Source organism: Lissotriton helveticus, chromosome 8, assembly GCF_964261635.1.
Source record: "Lissotriton helveticus chromosome 8, aLisHel1.1, whole genome shotgun sequence".
NCBI classification, from domain to species: domain Eukaryota; kingdom Metazoa; phylum Chordata; class Amphibia; order Caudata; family Salamandridae; genus Lissotriton; species Lissotriton helveticus.
The window spans coordinates 389,219,969-389,237,327 of record NC_136069.1 but is presented as its reverse complement, the minus strand read 5'-3'; the positions used below and the strand labels follow the sequence as shown (position 1 = coordinate 389,237,327).

Here is a 17,359-nt window from a genome sequence, read left to right as displayed (position 1 = left end):
AGTGTATCTTATATGTGGTTAGATTTGCATTCTATATGGAGCTAATGTTTTATCTATTAAATCAAACAAAAGCATTTTCTATACAGCAGGCGGACTGAACTTGCGTATTTGAAGGGTCTCTCATTAGTGAGAAAGAAGAAAATGGCGTCTCAGTGAATTAAAAAACTTGCCCAGGATCACATAATTTGAAACCAGTTTCTGGGTCAAGAGCATTAAAATTAGGTTGAGTAGATTATTTAAGCTACTAGACCTGCAGGTCAAGTAAAACATTTGGATTTTTTTCAGCCCGGCCGTTGTTCAAGGAGATGTTTATCAAACAGCTTGAACAGGAACATGTCATTTCAAGCTGAGTAAATGAAACATTTCTGTTGGGTCAAATTAGGGTTAGTGGCCCACTCTAGAGTGTAACCCATCTCAGCACAGATGATTTCTGTGCCAAGGCAGCACACCGATCTATGTAAGTGAATTCCCTCAGCCAAGACTCCATTCACAAAACTGAAACAAGTTTCCCTACATCTTCATTCTAACACAAAGTCCATAATCCGTATGAATATTTCAGGATTAGAGTCCGAAACCTTGAGAAGATCCTTTAACTAGCTATAACATTCAAATATAAGATTATCACCGAGAGCCAGTCTATTGGTACACTGCATCATGTCAGGGAAAGAAATACTATAGAAACTTATGGAAATTAAATATACTATTTGAATCATTGATTATTCTCCTGTTGCTGAGGAATATTCAACAACATATGAAGCTTAATAGAAATGACTGCTGGTGAACTCGCTTTACAAATCAGATAGCAATGTCCACAAATCAAAAGCATTATATGATTCTGTGCGTGTGGAGTTTCCCACACAATAATGCATTTACCACATAATATATTGTCAGCTCCATAACTTGAAGATTGTAATAAAAAATTGCTTTCTAGTTCAAATGGATCAAAAGTTACTAAAACACAGTGAGACTTTTTGCGGCGCATTGGAAGGCACTTTATTAAAAATGATTAGTCACCTTTCAGTGCATTAAGGTCTTAAACGGGTACTAAAGAGGTGACACCATTGCCCTGGGTGGTGTTAAAGTGTAAAAATGTCAAAATAAGGAAGAAGTGATATCCCCAAATGTTCCTTATTGAGCCACATAATTCACCTTTTATGTAGTATCATTTAGTCTACCCTGCCTCATTTATTTATTTTATTTTATTTATTCTAGGTGTTTTATTTAGCGCTGGCATGACCGAAGGGGCATCAGAGCGCCTAACAGCAACATAAACGACAGATATCACACAGTCACAGTACAATAATAACACAGATTCTAGACAGTCCTAAGTCAATTCCAGTACAATAATAATTTTGGGGTCTAGTCATTCTAATTCAGTAATAAAGTATTGTGATTGTGGAGTTGAGCATCAATTTGTTGTGTAGACTTTGCAGGAGGATATATGTAACTAGGTGGGGATTGCACAGTGCAACTGAACAGCTATTTTTCAGAAGTATAGAGGTGCTGGTTGAGGATCAATTCTTTTAGTTGTCTCTTAGCGGTCGTGAAGGAGGGGTTAGTTATGATATGCACTGGGAAAGAGTTCCAGATTTTGTGGGCGTTTCCAGAGAAAGTGCTTTTTGTTTATGTCTTTTGGGGAGGATGAGAAAAAGGGTGTTAGAGCTTCTTAGGTTTCTCAATTTTCCTGCTTTAGCAAGTTTGGCTGCAAAGTAATCTGGTACACCAGTGTGTAGGGCTTTGTAGGTGAGAAAAGCAGTTTTGAAGTAGCAGTGTACTTAGATTTGTAACCACTTTAGATTTTGCAGTGCGTGGGAGATGTGATCGTGTTTCTTTACTACAGTGACCATTCTTGCTGCTACGTTTAGGGTGGCACTCATGGGGGCTACGTGTGCTTTGGCTGCTCTGGTGAGTGTGGCATTTCAATATTGTAAACTGGACAGAACTAGTGCTTGTGTTGCAGTTTTCAGGTAATTTGTTGGTAGAATGGGCTTGATTTTTGTTGAGGAGTTTTAAGCTATGAAAATTGCCCTTTACAGTGGACCTTATGTGTGAGTTCATGGTTATTCTTGAGTACAGAGAGATCCCTAGAGATTTGGCGGAGTCAGCTAGTGTAAGCGCGCAGTTCAGGGAGTCTACATTTTTTATTCATTCGTGGACATGTGGTGAGTGGCTGTAGTTAGAGAAGACAAGAAGTTCAGTTTTTTTCTTGGTTGAGTTTGAGGTGGTTGTGGGATAACCAGTTTTGAGAGTGTGGAGTTAAGTCCACAAATGTTGTTCAGAGAAGATATTTCTAGGCAGAACTGGGTGTCATCAGCATAAAGGTGATTGGAAGTATTTGGTTGTCTCAGAATTGCGGTGAGGGGCTCCATGTCAATGTTGAAGAGTATCCGAGAGAGGAATGAGCATTGTAGGATACCTCAGGTGATGGGTGAAATGCCACTAATCGAGTTGTTGATTTTTCTTAGTTGAGATCGGTTATGCAGAAATGAGGTGAACCCCTGCAGAACAGTGCCATCTGCTCCAATTCGTTGTTGCAGGGTGTCCAAAAGTAACTTATGGTCTGCTGTATCGAAAGTCTATGATAGGTATAGGAGGTCAAGTAGGCAACATCAGTTTTTGTCTAAGGATTTATGAATGTCATCTGTTATATTCAGTAAAGCTGTTTTAGTGCTGCATCCCTTCCTGAAATCTGACTGGTTTGAGTCAAATAGGTTATTGGAGTCCAACTGCTGGTTGAGTTGGGAAAGAACACATTTCTCGAGGATTTTTTATAGGAAGTGAAGGTCTGTGATGGGTCTGGAAAAGTGCGGGTCTGAGTCAGAATATTTTTAAAAGAGGAGTGATTGGCGGTGGTGAGTAGGCAGTGGCAGTGTCTACAGCCACTGTGCTCGGCGCTGAGGCAGTTTTTAATTTGTTTTATTCGAATGCACTTCTACTTTTAAAACTTGCTGCTGGGATAACTTTGGCACAGAGACTTCACGGGATAGCGATTAAGGCTTCCCTGGTAAACGCGCTCTGCCGGATTTGAATTGCAGGCTTACCTGATAGACTCCGACGCCGAGGGCTGATCTCTTCCCTCCTTCCCGCCCTGGTCCGACGCGGTGGCTAGCACCGTTGCGCGGAGGGCGAGGAAGGTCGAGACTGCCACTTCCGGTGTGCGGGGGGCCGGTTAGCGGTCTAGTGATCCTGAGGCACTCACGCTGTGGGGATAAAAGGCACCGAAGGAGCCGGCCGCTCTGTGGTGAGTAGGCAGTGGCAGTGTCTACAGCCACTGTGCTCGGCGCTGAGGCAGTTTTTAATTTGTTTTATTCGAATGCACTTCTACTTTTAAAACTTGCTGCTGGGAAAACTTTGGCACAGAGGCTTCACGGGATAGCGATTAAGACTTCCCTGGTAAACGCGCTCTGCCGGATTTGAATTGCAGGCTTACCTGATAGACTCCGACGCCGAGGGCTGATCTCTTCCCTCCTTCCCGCCCTGGTCCGACACGGTGGCTAGCACCGTTGCGCGGAGGGCGAGGAAGGTCGAGACTGCCACCTCCGGTGTGCGGGGGGGCGGTTAGCGGTCTAGTGATCCTGAGGCACTCACGCTGTGGGGATAAAAGGCACCGAAGGAGCCGGCCGCGCTGTGGTGAGTAGGCAGTGGCAGTGTCTACAGCCACTGTGCTCGGCGCTGAGGCAGTTTTTAATTTGTTTTATTCGAATGCACTTCTACTTGTAAAACTTGCTGCTGGGATAACTTTGGCACAGTGGCTTCACGGGATAGCGATTAAGGCTTCCCTGGTAAACGCGCTCTGCCGGATTTGAATTGCAGGCTTACCTGATAGACTCCGACGCCGAGGGCTGATCTCTTCCCTCCTTCCTGCCCTGGTCCGACGCGGTGGCTAGCACCGTTGCGCGGAGGGCGAGGAAGGTCGAGACTGCCACTTCCGGTGCGCGGGGGGGCCGGTTAGCGGTCTAGTGATCCTGAGGCACTCACGCTGTGGGGATAAAAGGCACCGAAGAAGCCGGCCGCGCTGTGGTGAGTAGGCAGTGGCAGTGTCTACAGCCACTGTGCTCGGCGCTGAGGCAGTTTTTAATTTGTTTTATTCGAATGCACTTCTACTTTTAAAACTTGCTGCTGGGATAACTTTGGCACAGAGGCTTCACGGTATAGCGATCAAGGCTTCCCTGGTAAATGCGCTCTGCCGGATTTGAATTGCAGGCTTACCTGATAGACTCCGACGCCGAGGGCTGATCTCTTCCCTCCTTCCCGCCCTGGTCCGACGCGGTGGCTAGCACCGTTGCGCGGCGGGCGAGGAAGGTCGAGACTGCCACTTCCGGTGTGCGGGGGGCCGGTTAGCGGTCTAGTGATCCTGAGGCACTCACGCTGTGGGGATAAAAGGCACCGAAGGAGCCGGACGCGCTGTGGTGAGTAGGCAGTGTCTACAGCCACTGTGCTCGGCGCTGAGGCAGTTTTTAATTTGTTTTATTCGAATGCACTTCTACTTTTAAAACTTGCTGCTGGGATAACTTTGGCACAGAGGCTTCACGGGATAGCGATTAAGGCTTCCCTGGTAAACGCGCTCTGCCGGATTTGAATTGCAGGCTTACCTGATAGACTCCGACACCGAGGGCTGATCTCTTCCCTCCTTCCCGCCCTGGTCCGACGCGGTGGCTAGCACCATTGCGCGGAGGGCGAGGAAGGTCGAGACTGACACTTCCGGTGCGCGGGGGGGGGCGGTTAGCGGTCTAGTGATCCTGAGGCACTCACGCTGTGGGGATAAAAGGCGGATGCAACCACGAACGCGCAGCGGGCGAGCGCAGCGGGCACGACGAAGGTGCACCGAAGTCGCGCTTAAGTCAAGCCCGTCTGCGCCCGTCCGCGGCCGAATGTGGTCCAGGGCCATGCCCCCTGCTCCAAAGAAGGGTCACCTATGTTGGAGCAGAGACGACCTGCTGTCCCTCCGCAATTCATGCACTAGCAGATCTTGTCTGCATAGTGTACTGGTTGATGAGAGTACGGGTTGTAAGCATTGCCAGTTCTCTTTCGACCGGTCTAAGCCGGCTAAGAAAGAACATCATAAGCTGGTTTGTGGCTTGCTAAATGTCCGGTCGCTGCGTGGGCATAGACTGGACATCCATGATCTCCTTAGTGAAAGACGATGGGATCTAGTCTTCCTTACAGAGACATGGCTGGACTGTGACTCTTCACCAGAGGCCCTCGAAGCCATTCCAGAGGGCTATACCCTGATCAGGTAAGACAGACCGAAAGGGAGAGGTGGAGGGATAGCCATTGTTGCCCGACAGGGCTTACGCTGCCATTTTGAGCCGATGGATATCAATAATAGTGAGGCGGGAGAGTTTTCCATTCAGGTCAACGGGGGGTATAGTGTGAAGGGCCTCCTGATATACAGGCCTCCTGGCCCAGCTGCAGGATTCGTTGCTAGCCTGGTCGAAGGCGTTACAGAGGTTGCCCTGCGCACGGATAAGTTCCTGGTGTTGGGTGATCTTAACCTACACTTGGACGATCCTGGGGATAAGATGGCCGGGGACCTTTGTAAAGCAATGAGTGCGCTTCAACTTGAGTTGTTAGGCAAACTTCCCACCCACTTACGGGGCCACCTATTGGACCCAATTTTTGCCAACTGGGAACAAGTGGAGGTTGCTACTCCCGTACCTATTCCCTGGTCAGATCACTACTTGGTGCCCTTCTCGATCTACATTCCGGGAACTAGGATACCGGAACAGGTAGCACTACATCATCCAAGAAGAAGATGGGTTAACTTCTCCCAAGACAGATTTAGTGAGGCACTCACGAGGGGGGGTGTCCCGGGGGGTGAGGACGTGGAGACAGCTAATAAGAACTTGAATAAGCGCATCTTGGCTGCGCTAGACCAGGTTGCCCCGCTCGCCCCGGTTAGATCTGAGGGACGTGCCTCGAAATCGGCATCTTGGTACACAGTTGAGGTGCGAACGGCCAAGAGTGCATGTAAACGCGCAGAAAGACGGTGGAGATTAGACTATGCTGCTCAAACCAGGATGGACTATCTTGTAAGCAGGCGCAACTATCACAGACTAATTAGAAAGGCAAAAAAGCTGCATTTTGACATAAGGATTAAGGAGGCAGAAAATTCCTCGAAGGAACTGTTTTTAATTTATAAATCTCTCTCGGTCGGGAAGCCTGCAGCAGTCCCAGAGGAATTCTGTATGGTGGATAGCTGCAACCGAGTAGCAGAGTTCTTTGCTAATAAAGTGGCAACTATCTACTCGGCTTTCCCTAGTCAAGCAACCATAGCCTCTGAGATTGTAGAGAATTGTGGGGTAAGGGGGGACATCAGGTGTTAACTGCATTTGTCACCCCGCCTACTGAAAATCTCATTCAGATCTGTGGTTCGATAAAATCAGGCTCCCCAAAAGATCCTACCACCCCTAGGCGCTTGGTGGGCAGTTTGCCTACGTTGGAGCCGTACATCCACCATCTTCTGAACATCTCTTTTGGGACTCATTCTGTCCCTGAGGCCAGGAAGCGTGCGGTAGTCCTTCCGCTTCAAAAGAAGCCCAATATTAGTTATGATAGGCTGGACAATCTTCGCCCTATTTCTCTTCACCCTATTTCTCTTCTGCCTTATATGGCAAAGGTTGCTGAAAAAATTGCGAACCTTCAGCTCATGGGCTTTGTCGAGGAAGCCTCCTTGCTCCATGACTCGCAGTTCGGATTCCGTCCGCGGCATTCGACTGAGTCAGCCCTATTAATGGCAGTAGAATTCTTACGGCAGGGAGTGGATGAGGGCCAGACTATGGCCCTGATCCTCCTGTACCTAAGCGCAGCATTCGACACTGTAGCTCATTCCACCTTGCTACAGTGTCTGAATGAGGGAGGAGTTTCAGGGGCTGCGCTTGGGTGGATTCGATCTTTCCTGACAGGCAGATGCTTCCAGGTTCGCCAGGGAGAGTGTTACTCCAGGGAGATTGGATTGGGCCAGGGCGTGCCGCAAGGCTCGTCACTGAGCCCGACCCTGTTCAATCTGTATGTCTCCCTGCTGGCGACCATAGTGGAAAGCTATGGACTTCGTCTGGTGTCCTACGCCGACGACACGCAGCTGGTCTTCTCCCTCTCGCGCGCACCCGGTCTGATGGCGGACAATTTCAGAGTGTGCATGCAAGAACTGGCAACCTGGATGTCCGCCAACTGCCTGAAACTTAATGGCAGCAAGACCGAGGTGCTCGTGGTGGGGGGATGCCCATCAATGTGGACGTCGGCGTGGTGGCTGCCCTGCCTAGGAGAGACGCCTGTCCCCTGCCAGGAAGCTAGGAACCTTGGGGTGTGGCTGGATGTTGACCTTGCTTTCGGCCCCCAGATTGGACGTGTGGTGGGGACATGTTTCGGAGTCCTAAAAACTCTGAGAAAGGTTTTGGACTACCTGCCCATTTCTGCTCCTCGGACGCTGGTGCATGCCTTAGTCACCGCTCGTATGGATTACGGCAATCTGCTGTATCTGGGGGCCACGGGAAAGGCTCTCAATCGCCTACAGGTACTGCAGAATGCTGCTGCTTGCCTTATCTTGAGGCTTCCTAGAAGATCCTCCTCTAAGGCAGCACTCCAGGCCTTGCACTGGCTTCCTGTTAGGAGCAGAGTGGAATTCAGAGCCCTGGCCACGTGTCATCGCATCTTGGGTGGCAAAGCCCCTGCCCCGGTACAGAGCCTGGTGACCAGGTATGAGCCCACAAGGTCTCTGCGCTCTTCCTGCACAGGTCTTCTGAAAATTCCTAAAATTAGGAAAGCGCGTATGGGGGTTCGTTCAGATATCTGGTAGCGAAGCAATGGAACGGCCTTCCGTCAGAGTTACGCTTGGAGTCATCTGAACTTTTGTTTAGAACAAAACTTAAAACTTACTTATTCAGACGGTAGACGGTTGTGCTGGCTGCTTGACTGCTTACCCCACTTTTCATAGCGCGGGGACACGCCTGCAGGCGTACACCAGGCGCTTTACAAAACTCCCTAATAATAATAATAATAATAATAATTGGCCTTGGGCATTAGCATGTTTTTCAGGGAGCTGTTTAGCATCTTGGTTCATGGAGGGGTTAAGGTGACATTGAGGCTTTTTGCCAGGGAAGCAGGGAGTAGGTCTGCATAGTGAGAGGAGGGCCTGCATTTGGCACTTACCATGGAGATGTCCTCCTCTGTGGGTGGTTTGAAACCATTCTAATTCTTGGGTGCAGAGGAAGGCCTTAGGTATTGGTTGATACTAGTATAAACTGGAGGAGGAGCCTCAGTTTTGGGGATCGAGGAGTGATATGGATTGGGTTTATCTCTGTTGTGGGGGAAGAGTTTCTGGAGTCAGTCTGTGGGTGACAGTCCAGGGAGAGCTTGAGCATAGTGATTTTGTCATTGAAGAATTTGGCCAAGCTGTCACGCTGTAGTTTTGAGGCAGGGGGGTTTTCTTCGGTAGGTTTAGAGGTTTGTTGTCTGGTGATGTTAAAAAGTTCCTAGGGGTGTTTTTTTTCTGTGTCTAGGGAACTCCGCAAAAAGGTGGCTTTCTCTTTGAGGATGTTTTTCTCTTCTGAGCTGGTTAAGGTAGGTTGTGGATGGATTAGCTCTCCAGAGTCATTTAGCAGTTCTTACTTGTCTTCTTTCAGAGTTGAGGTATTTGTTGAACCAGGATACTGTGGGGGTATCTTTGACCCTTTTTAGTTTTGGGGAGGCTACACCACTGGCGGGTTTCCTGTGGTCTGTTGGGAGGCGCTATGGCTTGGTTGATGTCAAGCAGAAATATGTGATGGTCTGAGCAGTCGATTGAGAGAATGTTGTTTATGCTTATTAAATCATTTTGGGCAAGGAGGGCATCTAAGGATGAGCCTCTGTTGTTGGTTTGTCACTTTCAGTGTTGGGTAAGATCTTTGTTGAGTCGGCGTTTGTTTAATGACTGTGTGAATGTGTCTTTCTTGTTATTCAAGTGGAGTCATGGTAATACTTTATTATACTTGTAAATCAACCGTTATCATCAGAAGTACACATAAGTCCTAATCAGTTCACACCGATTTGTCAACAATATCTGTAAGATCCTCCTAAATATAACTTGAAAGCTCAACATGAAGCAATGCATACACACTCACCTGTTGTTTGAGCTCGTCGATGACGACTTGGTGTTCAAAAAGCTGTATAAATAAAAAGTAAAGGGAAAATGTAATTATTCATGAAGGGATCTCAAGTTTGCAACATTCTCACTTGGGAGCATAAAAGAACAGATCATATTACACTACAAATCAGTATAATACAAGCTCTTGCCTTGATGAACATGACTTAAATAGCTAGACATCAATGATATCAATCTAACTGGTATAAAGAGAGGAAAACACATGATGAACTGCAACCAAATTAATCTAACAACTCAAACAGTTACAAATAAAAGACAACCTCTGAAATAAATATACATATTTGTGAGCTTTTCTAGAAAGGTTGACACACACAGCTTTATTTTAGAAATAATGTTTTGGTCTTTTTATTCTACAACCTATCCAAAAAATACCAAGGGAAGACTTAGGGCCCGATTCACAGAACTAACTTAAGACAAAATCCTAAACTTACTACTTTTGGTATTCACAGACGGCATTTAGTAGCAGTAACGTTAGGATTTTGTCTTAAGACTGTCTTAAGTCTGTCCTAATTTTGTCTTAAGTCTGTCTTAAGTCTGTCTTAACTTTGTCTTAAGTTTGTCTTCAGTCTGTCTTCAGTCTGTCTTAAGTCTGTCTTAAGTCTGTCCTCAGTTTGTCTTAAGTCTGTCTTAAGTCAGTCCTACTACGTTTGGTATTCACAGAAGGAATTTAGTAGTAGTAAAGTTAGGATTTTGTCTTAAGTTTGACTTAAGACAGACTTAAGACAAACTTAAGACAAACTGAAGACAATCTTAAGACAAACTTAGGACAGACTTAGGACAGACTTAAGACAGACTTAAGACAAACTTAGGACAGACTTAAGACAGACTTAAGACAAAATCCTAACTTTACTACTACTAAATGCCTTCTGTGAATACCAAAAGTAGTAAGTTTAGGATTTTGTTTTAAGTTAGTTCTGTGAATCAGGCCCTTAGGGTTCAAATTTAACAAAACATCTTTTCTTCTGCAGGGCCTTTGGAGTACATGTCCACCTGTATCCTCGATAGAAAGAAGAAATCAGGTAAGTCAGTATTTTGTCTGGGTTTATAGCAAAGAGTGAGTTAGAATGTTGATCTCTTCCTTTTGTCCTTTGTTTAGTGGGATTAGTAGGAAGGTGTGATACCCTTGAAGAAAGGACCCATACTCCCTGAAAAAAAGAAATACCAAAAAACGAGTCGGTGACAGACCCCAACAACCTTAAATAATGAGGCCGAAAAAAATCCTGAAGCTAGAAAATAAATGTAACTTTCTTAGCCTTGACAAGAGTAGAGTCACTTCACAATGACTAATATTCTGCTTTTTAAACGTAATCTGTTTCCTTCTGCCCCAGCCTGCACACCCCCTTCTTCTCTTTAGGGGCTGACTTAGGAGCTGTGCAGTCACCTGGTGAAGCCACGTCCCTTCTGGGAGGTGGAAATGATCAGGACCCAACCGACAGACAGCAGACGTCTTCCTCAGATGTCCTCGTGTCCCTACCAAACTCTGGCTCTTCCTCCTTTATCTGGCTCTTCGGGTTCTTTGGGATCCGTTTCCAAGACAGTCTCCTCGTTCGGCTTCCTGCGATGCCTTTTTTGCTCTCTTCTCCTCCTCCCGACGCTGCGGTCGCCTAGTCATTTCCTTTTTGCGCCCTGACGCTTCGCAGAAACCCTTGGCTCTTCCTCTCGGCGTGCCTTCCTGTTTCAACGGAGCAGGCCAGAAGAGCGTAGTCAGCTTTGGCGCAGTCTGCTTTGATGCTTCCAGGTTTGTGACATTTCCCCATCCCTGGATTTACCTGATCCGGAAAAAGAGGAAAGTGTGACAGCAAATCTGGCCCTGTTAGGTCTTTCCCGGATTTATGTTGAACTTCAAACTGAAAAGATTGAAGGGAAGGGAACCACCTAAGGACTCTGGGATTTTTCCCTTATTCCACCTTAACCAGGCCAAGGGTGCATACACAAGGTTTGTCCTCCAGATAATAATGAAGTTTATCAGCTTCCCACTTGATGGCTAAGCACTCTTTCTCAATAGTGGTATATGCAGTTTCTCGGGAAAATAGTTTTGTACTAATGAAAATAATGTTTTTTTCGATATCCTCACAGTCCTTTTGTGAGAGGATAGCTCCTATTCCCACATCAGAGGCATCTGTTTGCAGTATAAAAGTTTTCTTGAAAGTCTGGGAAGGTTAGGATCGGGGAGGAGGTAATAACTTCCTTTAAGGTTTGGAGTGCTTTCACTGCTTCCTCTGATGGGTATTGAAAACTCGTAATAGGAGTCCCCTTTTTAAAAGGGCAGATAGAGGTGCAGCTATAGTGGAGTATCTTGGGATAAACCTTAGATACTACCCAATTAACCCCAAAAGCCTCTTACGGCTTTTCTATTGGTTGGGAAAGGAAGTCCGTTTCCTAAGATGTCCTAGATATTTTACCCTGTTTTGGCATACTTTTGATTTTTTGGCATTTATATTTGTAGGTTAGCTTTTGTTAGTGCATCCAGGACTTTTGTTAGGTGTGCTAGATGGTCGTCCCAGGTACAACTGAATATAATGATATCATCGAGATGGGCAGAGGAATACTCATGATGGTTTTCAATGATTAAATGAATTAATCCTTGAAAAGTGGCTGGGGCTCCGTGAAGCCCAGAGGGAAGCAAAGTGTCCTGAAATAGGCCAAAAGGAGTGAAGAAAGCAGTTTTCTCCTTATCTTCTACTTTTAACTGGACTTGCCAATAACCATTAGTAAGGTCTATTGTGGTAATATAGCTGGCGTCTCTTAATCTCTCAATCAGTTCATCAACTCTGGGAAAGGGGTAAGCATCAAATTTGGAGATATTGGACTGCTCGGAAGTCTATGTAGAATCTTATACTCCCATCAGGTTTTGAAACCAATACTATGGGAGGTGACCAACTACTTTGCAAAGGTTTTAATTCATCCATCTTCAGCATCTGCCCAGTCTCATTATACACGGCTTGATGACTTGCTGCCAGATTTTGATACGGTTTCAGTTCTATTACCTTTCCTTCTGGAGTAGGTATTGAGTGTTCCCAGATATATCTGAAAGAATAAAAGTGAAGGGTTGTAATGTTTTCCTCAACCCTTCCTTCTGTTCTTTAGACAATTCATTGTTTATGTGTAATTGTTCTAGGGTGGAATTGGCCCTACTTTCAGGTTGCACCATATGTATTTGTTTTGGTATGGGTCCTAGCCATTTCTTTCAATGTAATCTCTTTCCATCTGCCCCAGCCCGCACACCTCCTGCTTATGATTTTCCCTCTCTCTTAGGGGCTCGATTTAGGAGCCGTCCATGCACCTGGTTAAGCCACATCCCTCCTGAGACGTGGCCAGGATCAGGACCCAACCGACAGGCAGGGGGTGGCCGCTCTTTCTCAGATGTCCTCTTGTCGGTTGTATGTCAGTACAACGCATGCTTTTACCCCGCATGCCATTACAACGCGAGGATTACAACGCAAGTCGTTACAACGACTTGCGTTGGGGGGCGCTGGTTAGTGGAATAGTTTAATTTTCTATTCCAACTCCAGTCCCCGTGGATAGTAGGGAAGGTGTTGGATAGAAATTTAAACTATTCCCTATTCAACAGCGCCCTCCAGCGAAAGTCGTTGTAACGACTTTCGTTGTAATCCCCGCGTTGTAATGGTAGTGTGGGGTAATAGTTGCGTCGTAAAGGATGCTTCCCTCCTCGCTCGACTTCCTACAATGCGTTTCTCTGCTCTCTTCTCTTCTTCAAGATGCTGTGGTCGCCCAGTCGCTTCCTTTTTGCACCCTGACGCTATGCGGAAGTCCTTGGCTCCTCCTCTCGGCCTGACTCCCATTTCGACGGAGCGGGCCAGAAGAGTGTAGTCGGCTCCTCTGGTGGCTGTTTTGAGGCTTCCAGGTTCTTGAGGTCCTGAGGTCCATGACAATATCATATATCATTATTGAATGAGTACAGATAACTAAATTTTTACTAAATGCTTTAGAACAGACTCAGACCCACTGGTTAACCTTTTTATACCTACAGCAGATTGAGTAGCTGAGCCACAACCACATGTATATACTTTAGTTAAAAGGCATATTTTAAAAAACTGGACTGGGCTGTAACTGACACTTTTGACATCATGAAAGAGGTTAATTGACAACAAGAAGGTTGTTCCAGCAATATGAACCATGTTGCAATTAACTAAGTCAATCTTATTACAGGAGAATCCAAAGATAACACTTGTGACCCTCAAAGGTTCTGAATCTTATTTTCAAGCAAGATGATCTTATAGTCAGCATGAACTTCTTTGGAGTATAACCCTAAATTGTTAATATCCCTGTGAGATAAATGGAGTTATTGGTTGAGGGACTGTGTTAACTCTTCCTAAGCAACAACCATAATTCTTGTCAGGGTGCACCAAAATGATTTACTAAATTAACCTGTGCTTAGCCCGTGGTAGCTTGGCTCAAAAGCAGTCTGGCTAAATGGTCCTTGGGAGAGTACTTTTTCTACATTGGACTTTTCATTCCTATTTGATGAGGAAGACAGGCCTGTGAATAGAACTTCTTTGCTTAACTCTTCACAGAGATTGATATGCTGACATTGGAAAAAAGCTGTTATATTGAGACAGTATAAATGTTTCAGTCTCATGTGGGTTTACGCACAAGGGTTACATTCCATTCTGAGGTAATAGCCAATCCTGTTATTGAAAATTGTGATTGTATCCTAGGTCAAGACATTGATATCGTCCCTTTTCTCCACTCTACGAACATTCTCTTGGGTTTTAAATCAGTTCCAAATTTGGGTGAGAACTTAAATGTAGTCTCTAAGGAAGCTGTTCCAATTTTGTAAGCACAGAACACCTTAATACTTGTTGCTTCTACTGGGAGAATGGTAACCAACTCCACAGTTCAGGACATGCTCTCTGCCTGTACACATAAGGAGGCCTAGAATTAGCGCTGGTTGTCAAAATCACTGAATGATACAATGTTACAACAAAAATGAGCACTTCTAGCTAGCCGTAAAGAAGAAATAAATTGTTTCCAGGAGACGTTGAATTCCTCCGGCTTTGGATTAGATAAATATGAAATTAACTTGCCTGCTTCCCTATCAGGCAGTGGTCATTTGAGTGTGGATATTGCAAAACATGTTCATATTGAGCATCTATGGCAATTCTCTAGTTTCTCGCATGTATCCAGCTTAGTACAACGCATTCGATTCTTGGGGATTCTGCCTCACTCACCTGTAGCCCAAAAATCTTTACAGATGAACGTCTATCTTCCTGGCGTAAAGAATACATAATAAATGAAAAAATGAGTTTCTTTATAAGACACAGATTATTGCACCGGAGGAAGAAACAGTGAAACTCATAGTAAAGGGATCTAAACACCAAGGTTGCTAGTTCTGTAATTGAAGAGTATGAAGACTTAGATGAAATTGAAACTCAGAATCTTCTAAGGTATTCCTACCCAGTCTCAAATAGACTACATATAAGAGAGTGTGTATTTTTACAAGGCTTGGGAAGAACAATTGTGTAATTTGTAATGGGAGAACCGAAAATGACATACCCAGCTAACTTAACATTTAAGAGTAACAGCTGTCAATCTATTTTTGATTATGTAATTTCCTTCTGTTCCTTGTTTGGGTTTCTTTCTCAACCTACAATTATTGATAACTCTCTGAGCGATTTCTTAGTTAAGATTTTAACAATTCAACTATAACAGAAAAGTATGTGAAAACAAAAGGTCAATGTGTGTATGCATCTCTTATTGACTTTTCCACTGGTTTCAATCGGGTTTGTGGAGGAAGCATTCCATTCTGGAGATTCTTCAATTCCTTCTTCATTTATTAGTGGCCTTGCACTCTCCACTTGGCGCCAGGTTATTTAAGGTAGAACTCAAGGACTATCAACAAAATTCCCAACAAAATATGGGCTCAGCAATTGTCCCCTTTATTATTCTCGTTCGATGCATATGACCTACGGCTGGCTCTTTCTTTTGTAAGGAAGACCACACCTACCCACGAAGTTGGGAAGTAGAAAATATCTTGTCTGCTATATGTTAATAACAGTCATATCAGACCTCACCCCTAAAAACTTACCAATAACGTTGGCCTCACTTTCATCTTTTGGAAGTGATAATTTTATAAAAACAAATACATCTAAAAGTAAAGTTCTAGGGCCATATGTAGGTAAATCTATTTTACCGACTCCTAAATACCGAATTTTACCGATTCAGTATTCCGGAATCGGTAAATGAGATGTAGGAAAAAAGTCGGTAACATTTACCGAATCAGAAAAATCCGATAAATTTTACCGATTTGGTATTTACGGAATCGGTAAATACCGAATCGGAAATTCAAAATACAAGCAATTGAGGATTCAACCAATCATGTACATCCACCCCACCCCACAACCAAGCAACTGAGCAACCAATCCTGTGCATCCACCCCACCCCATAACCATGAAGTAGCCACACCCATGCAGGTGCAGACAATCAGAACCTTCTGGAGAGCGGTGAGCAACTGAGCCACTGGCTGTACTGAGCTGAGCAGAACTGCAGGATGGCATCCCAGGAATCACAGAAGGAAGGAGCAGACAGAAAAAGAAAGTTGAAGTTCAGCACAAGTGAGCTTCAGGTGCTCATGGAGGAGGTGGTCAAACACCACACCTAGCTTTTTGGGAAACAGTCCCTGCAGGTAGCAGAGGCTGTGAAACGGAAGACCTGGCTGGAAATCCAGGTGAAGGTGAATGCCATAGGGGTGAACCCACAAGAGATAGATGACTTAAAAAAACGCCGGTATGATCTTAGGATCATTACCAAAAAGAAGCTGGCTGCACAGAAGAAAGAGGCCAGTGTCAGAGGAAGAGGAAGGAGCAGGGCACCTGCCCTCACTTACCTGGAGCAGCTGGTGGAGTCGACCCTGTAGCCCAAGTGTGTGTTTGGGATCGGGGATGCAGACAGAGCTGCAACAAAACAAGGTCCCCCTTCCCCAATGTGGCTGTGTGACTCACACTCCAGTACAGGTTTTGGGATACACCAGCAATGCATCTTGGGGGAGGTAGTCATTGAAACACCCATCATGACAGTCATCACACAAAACAACAAGGCATGCCACACACATCATTCAGAAGCAGTTGAGGACATTGAGATAGTGTGACAGGATTGTAATTTAATACTGAAATTCAGAGTTGCAGCACCACTGAGCTAATGTCCATATCTGTCCACAGGAGAGTCATCGCGCAGGACAGAGCAGAAGAAGGAGGGAAGGGCACCCCTTAAGGGAAGGACTGAGAATGCCAGCACAAGTGCATGCCACAGCACTGAACCACCACCCGCACCAACACCACAGGCAGTTTCACCACCAGAGCCAGCCACAACAGCACAGCCAGCATCGCCACTGCTGAATGAATCACCACAGCAGGACTCACAAGCACAGTCAGCCTCACCAGCCTCAAATTCATCAGTAGGGGTGAGGCCAAGGAAGCATGCTGTACCCACTCTCCATGTCATGGAGACGTTCTCTGACGACGAAAGGGATGGTGACACCACAACTGCTTGACTGGAGGCAACCAATGCTGGGCTGCAGTCCACCTACGAGGGTAGGGTCCGGGACAGCAGCACAACTCGGCAGGGTGACAGGGTCTTCGGCGGGCTGGAGGCCACCATGGTTAAAGTGCAGCACCTGCAGGGGAAGGCCATTAAATCAGTGTAAAGACAGATGCAGCACTTAAATTAAAACATGGGCAATATAGACCGGGGCATCAGCTCCATGGCGGAGAGCCTGAGTGAAATGGCAGAGGGAATGCGGGACATGTCCCAGTCCATGATGGCACTCTGCGACAAACTTGATGAGGACAGGACAAGAAGGCGCAGGGAGAGGCAGTACATGCAGCAGCAGACGAAGGCGGTGAGCTGTCTGGCAACAGCCACTTCCCTGCTATGCAGGTGCTCTGTGGCAATGCAAGAGGGGCTTATGCACTGCTCCAGGGGAATGGGGAAGGTGACATCCGCAATGGAACTGCAGCTGACCACCCAGTCAGCCAATGCTGGTGCTCTAGGTGTGGGGGAGAGAGAAGAGAACACCAAAAGGAGCAGCAATAGAACACCTGTACCAGAAACCCGGAGGAGCTGCAGGCGCCATTCTGCGGGCCCTGGATCAACAGACAGTGTGGAAAGCCAGCTGCAGGCATCCAGCACTGTAGTGCGTGGGCGCAGACATTGATGCAGCCCACACCTTCATGAACATTATTTGGGTGAAGTAACCGGTGA

The 17,359-nt window shown here is 45.9% G+C and overlaps 1 protein-coding gene across 1 annotated transcript in view; it reads right to left on the bottom strand.

Moving 5' to 3' along the window:
• The window catches only part of LOC144771653 (uncharacterized), a 945,479-nt gene that overhangs the window by 664,787 nt on the left and 263,333 nt on the right, over positions 1 to 17,359 (bottom strand). The window contains exon 4 of the mRNA XM_078656010.1: positions 9,099 to 9,140. The gene's annotated coding sequence lies outside the window, so the exon portion shown is untranslated. The remainder of the gene's footprint in view (positions 1 to 9,098; positions 9,141 to 17,359) is intronic.